The sequence below is a fragment of the Nematolebias whitei genome, unplaced genomic scaffold (genome assembly GCF_014905685.2).
Source record: "Nematolebias whitei isolate Nwh7 unplaced genomic scaffold, NemWhi1 Nwh_scaf_55, whole genome shotgun sequence".
NCBI classification, from domain to species: Eukaryota; Metazoa; Chordata; class Actinopteri; order Cyprinodontiformes; family Rivulidae; genus Nematolebias; species Nematolebias whitei.
The window spans coordinates 17,096-25,227 of NW_023618600.1; the positions used below are offsets into that span (position 1 = coordinate 17,096).

Here is an 8,132-nt window from a genome sequence, read left to right on the forward strand (position 1 = left end):
GTAGTTTACTCATTTGGACTGATTGTTGTTGTGTAGTTTACTCATTTGGAATGGTTGTTGTGTAGTTTACTCGTTTGGACTGGTTGTTGTGTAGTTTACTCACTTGGACTGGTTGTTGTGTAGTTTACTTGTTTGGACTGGTTGTTGTGTAGTTTACTCACTTGAACTGGTTGTTGTTGTGTAGTTTACTCATTTGGACTGGTTTTTGTGTAGTTTACTCATTTGGACTGGTTGTGTAGTTTACTCACTTGGACTGGTTGTTGTTGTGTAGTTTACTCATTTGGACTGGTTGTTGTGTAGTTTACTCACTTGGACTGGTTGTTCAATTCTATTCAATTCAATTCAACTCAATTCAAAAATACTTTATTAATCCCAGAGGGAAATTATTTGTTGTTGTAACCCGTTATCCTCATTTCATTAAGAGATGTTATAGACACTGATGGCTGTAGGCAGGAAGGATCTCTTGTAAAGGTCCATCCCACAGTGGATCCTAAGAAGCTGGCTGCAGATGCCGTCTGATCCGTCCACCCAGACTCGGCTGGCATCTCGGTTCCCCTCGGGCTGTAGGACCGCCCAAATGATGGGCAAAACTCCTCCCAGAGCGATGGTCACTCCTCCCAGCAGTCTGCCGAGCTCCTCGTCACTGCAGACAGCCAACTGTAGGTGCCGAAAGATGATACTATCCTTCAGCTGTCATGACCCTTGTTTCCTGCTAGTTCCAGGATCTCAGTGGTCAGGCACTCGAGCACAGCTGGCAGGTAGATGAGAATCCATCCACAAAACATCCTTTTCAACTCACTTGAGATTCGGGGCTGTAGTTGAGATATTATTTGAGCTTTTGAGATGTTAATCAGCTGCTGTTGGTTGTAGAAAACAGTCTTGTTGCCATAGTTACGCATCATAACAAATGTCCAAAACTAAAAAAGTTTCAGTAAAAATCCTTCCAGCTGCACAGCATCTGATACCAGAGGAAACAACCATCCAAAAAATGTGATATACATCCAGAAAAAGAGGAATTAAAGTTTCCAAAAGCAAAATCTCAGAATGAAAGTAACAAAGCTGCTCCAACATGCAGCCACCTTGAGCGGCGCAATCCTATTCACTTGGACTGACAGCTTTAACCCCAGACATATTTTATCTGCATATCTGTGGTTGGGTCAAGGAGAGAACAGATCCAGGAGGGATACTCAGACATCTCTCCCCTTGGTAATGCTCTCCAGCTCCTCCTGGGGGATCCTGAGGTGTTCCCAGACAGGATGGATACCGTAGTACCTTTCCTGGGGTCTTCGCTCAGTACGTGCATGGTAAAACTCCAGAAAGAGCCCGAACCACCTCCACTGTCACCTTTTGATGCCAACTGAGCCCAGACACCTCCAGAGAAAACTTACTGAATGCTTGTATCCAGGGATCTGGTCCTTCTCAGTCCTGAATCAACCTCACAACCATAACGGGGTAAGGGTTGGACCAGTATATCAGCTTAGCTCTTTCTTCACCACATTCTTTCTTCAGGTTTTATTTCTGGGTGACCTTTCAACCCTGTCCTAAACATCCAACACTGACCATGAACAGAAAGTGTTTTGTTTGTAATCCACAGCACTGGGTCTGCTCAGTTTCCAGGTCTGTTGGTAAAAATGAAGTCTTACAGCTCAATCAATCAGATGGTATCATTCTTCCACCTCTGCTGGGAAAAGGTCCACCTCAGTTAAATGAGAAAGCACATAAACTGTATTTCTATAGAAACCTGCAGGTCAATTTTTGTTTATAATATATATAACATCATCACTTGCCTCTCAGATGTCAAACAAAATCCCAGTGTTCTTGAAAACAAACACAAGCGCAAATATTTCTTTATAGAGCAGCTATACATAAATCAGCATTTTTATTCAGACCTTTTCCCATATTTGACTTCAATTCCTCTCCGCTCCGGCAGGAAACGGCTCCTCACTTGTGAATGAGCCGTTCTTATACTTGGAAGTTTGGAGTTACCACGACTTGTATTTTATCCTTTTGGATTGTTTTAAAAAGAGCAACGACAATTCGTTTCTTCACCAGACAGTTTTGTTCAGGCAGTGACTTTCTGCTCACCTTGCTCTTCAGGAAAACGGTGTCCTTGTTGCTAACATCCAGCGCTAACACAGCATCCCGGGCTCCTACATACAGCGTTTCTCCGTCGTCACTGAGAAGCAGCACTGTGGTGTTCCTGACCTCATGACTACTGAAACGGGTGAGGCATCTCCCAGGACTACCTGTTGTATTCAACAAAGAGAGGACACATGTCCAACCAGCAGCAAGAACCAGTTTAAAGCATCAACATGACAGCTGGCTGAAATATGTGTGAAACCTTCAAGAAAATTCTAGTTTGACTGGCTCCATTATTTCACAAACTTTGTTTTGTTCATGTCAACAGATACGGTTGAACACCAAACACAGGTTGTGAGTAAAATTAGGCCTGTCACGATAACAAATTTTACTGGCCGATTAATTGTCTCAGAAATTATTGTGATAAACGATAATATTGTTTGAAATTTTACAATAATTAGTAATTATTGTCAAATTTAAGAAGAAATGTTGGTTAATTTGTTTTGCATGTAGTACCTATTTTCAACCACCAGATGGCAGTATAAGACTGTTTGAACCAAAGGATGGATAGTGAGGGCAAGTAGGTATCTCTGCAGACAAATTTGGAAGGCGTATCTGGGGGGGCCACATCTGACTGGATGAGGCGTATCCGGGGGGGCCATATCTGATTGGACGATAGAAAAGTGGGCGTGTCGGTTGGGCCACATCTGATTGGACGATAGAAAAATGGGCGTATCTGGAGGGCCACATCTGATTGGACAAAAAAATTGCTGAACGAAAAAAAGCCGTTTGTGTTAACCACAGACATGTCTATGGTGTTAACTGGTTCGACATTAGCGGCGTCTCCATAACTTCTCTTTCCGCCTCTTAACACAGAACTTCCGGTTACATTTCAAAATAAGAGCAACATAAATGGGTAGTGGGGAGGGATAAATGCTTGTTTTTTTAATACCTAGCCATTACATTAAAAAACAAAATCTATTTTGGTTGTTGAAAAATGTGAAAATAGTTACAATCGATTCATAAAGAAAGAAAAATACAGTAGCCAAAATATTCATGATACTTAAACTGGCTTTGCGACAAATGTTGTTTCCTTTAACTTCACAATTTCTTGTTCAACCTGCAGTCACTGCAGATGAGTGATTGTCAGTTTCTGTCAGATTTCTGCAACTGGAGCAGGTATTTCTGTTTACTGGTTAACTTCCTCAGATGTCTCACATTTGAAGGGTCGATCCTACTCCATGTTTCAGCTCCTTCCATAGATCAGATTCATAGAAGAACTTCTAAAGAGCAAAATTTGTTTTTAACTTTTGTTTTGGGTTATTATCTCGTTACAGGACTCATGATCTTTAATTGAGACCAGACTTTTTGACAAATAGAGCAGGTTTCGCTTCAGACGCTTCATATTTCATTGTACCCAAACCACACTCAAGCCATCCTGTGTCAGGTGCGGCTACAACCAAGAACTAAAGAGAACCTTCTGGTGTTTGACAGCAGATATAACGCTGTTTCTTAGAAGCCTTCAGTTTTAAAAAAGAGCTGACGTAACTTAACTAAAGAGCAGCAAAGACAGCTGCCAATCAGTGTTTGCCCCCCACAAACGCCTATTCTCCAGAAACACCCACTTTTGGCCTGCAGAAAACCCCTTCTCAGTGAGGGAGCGAGCAGCGTGTCTCTTTAAGAAAAATGGGAGGGAGGCCCCTTGACATGACATGGGCTGTCTCTCTTCAGTTCTCAAAATGGCGGCTGCTCTGTGGTTTGAGATCTTTAGCATAACATTTTTCACACAAAGCTTTTAATAAAAAAATCCGTAAACAAGTTCTCAGCTTCTTTTTTCAGAGAAAAACAACTTTTTACACAAAGGCACGGGTTTCAACTGTGAATTTTGGAGCTTTGACAAGACGGAGGTTTTTTCCGAGGTCAGCCTGTTAGCTTAGCTCGTAGCTTAGCTTCTCAGCTTAGCTGCTTTTAATGATCCAAAAATGTGATTTTAGATCATTAAAATGGATTTTAAAGCAAAAAGAGAAAGGGAGGGGTCAGTGAAGAACACTGGAGTTTAACTTTTTGTCATCCAGTGTCTTCAGTAGAAAGAGAGAGACACGAAGAAGCGATAAAGCCGATAAATGAAAATGAGGTTGATAATTTTCATTTATCATGCGATTAATTGATTTAACAATGTGTCCGCTTCAACAGGAACAAATAAAAACAATTTTAATTTCAAATTACGTGTATGTAATTCCCAAGTGAATAAACCTTCAGTTCTGCTGTCATAAACCACTCGAACCTGAAACTAAGAGGCAAATATATAATAAATATATGCTAAATGATGCGAAAAACTTTATGACTACCGGTAAATAACTTAAACACTCCCAACTATTTTTAAAAACGGATTTCTGCAGCTTTTGCACCTCTCGTCCACTCTCAAAGTTTTGGGTACATTTTCTTAAAAGCTTAGCAAAGTATATGTTTTTTAACTCTTTTTATGATGAATCATAGGGACATATGGGCAGCACGGTGGCGCAGTTGGTAGAGCTGTAGCCTCTCAGCGAGAAGGTCATCGATTCAAATCCCGGCTGGGGGCCTTTCTGGGTGCAGTTTGCACGTTCTCTCTGTGCTGTGTGGGTTTTCTCCAGGCACTCCGGTTTCATCCCACAGACCAAAAACATGCATGTTAGTTTGATTGGTGGCTCAAAATTGTCCCTAGGTGTGAGTGAGAGAGTGAATGGTCGTTTGTCTCGTCTGTCTCTGTGTCCCTGTGATGGACTGGAGACCTGTCCAGGGTGTCTCCCGCCTCTTGCACAGTGACTGCTGGACATGGGCACCAGTGACCCCCGCGACCCAGAAAGAAAGAAGCGGGTAAAAGATGATGGATGGATAAGGACACATGGATCTTTTATGAAACGACGTAGCAGAAAACTAGTTCTGGATGTCAACATCAAACTGGTTGATCCACTATGAAAGACCCATCTCTGCCTGATGCCCTCAACAAGTTCTATGCACGCTTTGAAGACCTGAACAGACCACCCAGCACCAGACTCACCTCACCACCGGATGAAGAGCATCTCAGCGTGACCTCAGCAGAAGTAAGGAGTACCTTCAGGAGGATTAATCCGCACAAAGCAACTGGCCCAGACAACATCCCTGAAAAGTGTTGAAGGAATGTGCTGATCAGCTCTGTGAGGTGCTGGCAGACATCTTTAACACCTCACTTACCCTGGAGACAGTTCCCACCTGCCTGAAGACTGCCACCATCATCCCAGTCCCAAAAAGCTCTACAGTGACTGGTCTGAATGACTATCGGCCAGTGGCCCTCACCCCGATAGTCGCTAAATGCTTTGAAAAACTGGTCATGACTCACATCAAAACAACCATCAACATCAACGAGGACCCTGATCAGTATGCATACCGTGAGAACCGATCAACAGAGGATGCCATCTCCTCTGTGGTCCACACTGTGCTCAACCACCTGGAGCAGAAAGACTCTTACGTCCGTATGCTCTTTGTGGACTTCACATCCATCTTCAACACCATGATCCCCCAAACCCTGATGGACAAACTGTCCACACTAGGACTAAGCCCCTCCATCTGCAACTGGGTACTAGACTTTTTAACAAACAGACCACAGTTAGTGAGGATCCACAACCTCTCCTCCTCCACCATAACACTCAGCACTGGCTCTCCTCAGGGATGTGTGTTGAGCCCCCTCCTGTTTACTCTGCTCACGTATGATTGTGCAGCTACCCATCCAGGCTGTCACATTGTAAAGTTTGCAGATGATACAGCGGTGGTGGGATGCATCACAAACAATGATGAGTCCAGCTCCAGGCAAGAGGTGGAACACCTGGAGAGCTGGTGCAAAGCGAATAACCTTCACATCAATGTGAAGAAGACCAATGAGATGATTGTGGACTTCAGAAGGAACAAAAACATCTACACCCCCCTGAACATAAGAGGATCTGCGATGGAAGTGGTCTCCAGCTACAAGTACTTGGGTGTACACATGAATGACAACCTCAGCTGGAGCAACAACACCACCAGCCTGATCAAGAAAGCTCATCAGAGACTCTACTTCCTCAGACGGCTGAGATGAGCTGGTCTGGGAAGCTCAGTCCTCACCTCCTTCTACAGGTGTGCAGTGGAGAGCATCCTGTGCTCCAGCATCAATGTGTGGCATGGAGGCTGCACAGCTGCAGAAAGAAAAGCTTTGCAGAGAGTGGTGAAGGCTGCACAGAAGATGTTGGAGTCAGCCTCCCCACCATCACAGACATCTACACCTCCAGAAGCAGGAAGAGGGCCACCTGCATCATGAAGGACCCCACTCACCCAGCACACACACTTTTTGCCCCACTCCCCTCAGGAAGGAGGTTGAGGAGCATTAAGTGTAGAACCACTAGACTGAGGAACAGCTTCTACCCTGAGGCTGTTAGACTCATGAATCTCTAACTAGAATAATCACTGTGAAAAACCACATCATGTTGCTGCTGATCTGTTTCATGTTGCTGCTGATCTGTTTCAATGTTGATGTGTTCATGCGTGCACATCTGCTCACAGACTCATGTTCATGTTTGTGCTGATGTTCAATGTTTTATGTTATGAGTGCTTAGTGTATATTTAGTTTATGTTTTTCTTAGTTCATATCTTAGATGTTATTACTGTTTTTCTTATACATTTTATTGTTGGATGTAACTGGGACCCTGTGTACATAATTTCGCTCCACCACATGTACCACATGAGGTGCGAATGACAATAAAGAATCTCTGACTCTGACTCTATGAGAAGGTGCTATTTATAAGACTGAGTTTGTTGCAATTCCTCAGACTGAAGAAGTCTTTTGGATAAAAGACGAAACGTTTCAACAAGTTTTTATTTTTTGAATCCGTCCAGAGGACCTGACTTAACTTGGTTAGAATGACGTAGCAGGTTTTTCAGCATATGCCTACGATCACTTTGACTACTAGAAATTAAATACCACAAACGTTTTTATCAGTTTTACTTTGTACGACTCACTTTATCCTCGTCCTGTTGTCATTTAATTTTTGACAAGTGTTGAAACGGTTAATAACAACTGAGGAAACTGTTAAAATGCTACACATGTTCTGAGCAATGTAAAGAATGTGCTCTGTATTTTCACATTTTAATTTGAGCACATACCGGTAGTTATTATGGGCTCCTCCACAGAGATGACACCTTAACGTGGAAAAGTTCAGATTACCTGGTCTTCTTGGAGACCCTGAATGGGTGCCACCTGGGGATTCCCTTGTTCTACTGGGGGGACTTCAATGCCCATGTGGGCAATGACAGCGTTAAGTGTAAGGGGTGACTGGCAGAAATGGCCTCCTTGATCTGAACCTGAACAGTGTTCTGTTATAGACTTTGTGCCAGGCATGGGCTGCTCATAACGAACACCGTGTTTGGACATAGGGTGGTCCATTTGTGTTCTTAGTAACAGCGCATTTGGTGACCCAGAAAAGGAATGCGGGCCCCATCCCAGGCTGTGCTTGGTTTGGGTGGGGAGCTGCTGACGTGGACTGGGGATATTGTTGAACAATGGACAGAGAATTTCAATGACTTCATTAATCCTCCTCCTACCATGTCCATCTTTGAGGAAGCAGAGTTTAAGGGCTTGGGAGAAGACCAGTCCATTACCATGGCAGAGTTCACTGAGGTGGTCAAAAAGCTCCCTAGTTAATAAACTGTCACATCTGTAGTAGTGTAGACAAGGACATTTAAATGAAGATTATGAGACCAGCTATGTTGTATGGTCTGGAGACAGAGACATGGACAGAAAGACAGGAGACAGAACTGGAAGTGGCAGAAATGAAGATGTTGAGGTTCTCCTTAGAAGTGACAAGGATGGATAAGATCAGGAATGAGATCATCAGTGGTACAGCACAGGTTGAACAACTGGGAGATAAAGTTAGAGAGACCAGACTGAGATGGTTTGGACATGTCCAGAGGAGGACAGTGGTTTGGACATGTCGAGAGGAGGGACAGTGGTTTGGAAAGGTCCAGAGGAGGGACAGTGGTTTGGACAGGTCCAGAGGAGGGACAGT

General features: G+C 43.5%; 1 protein-coding gene across 1 annotated transcript in view; it reads left to right on the top strand.

Annotated features, from left to right (window-relative positions):
• LOC119429194 (semaphorin-4B-like) overlaps positions 1 to 8,132 on the top strand; it is a gene marked incomplete at its 5' end in the record, with an annotated part of 47,232 nt that overhangs the window by 16,223 nt on the left and 22,877 nt on the right. The gene's annotated exons all lie outside the window — the stretch shown is intronic.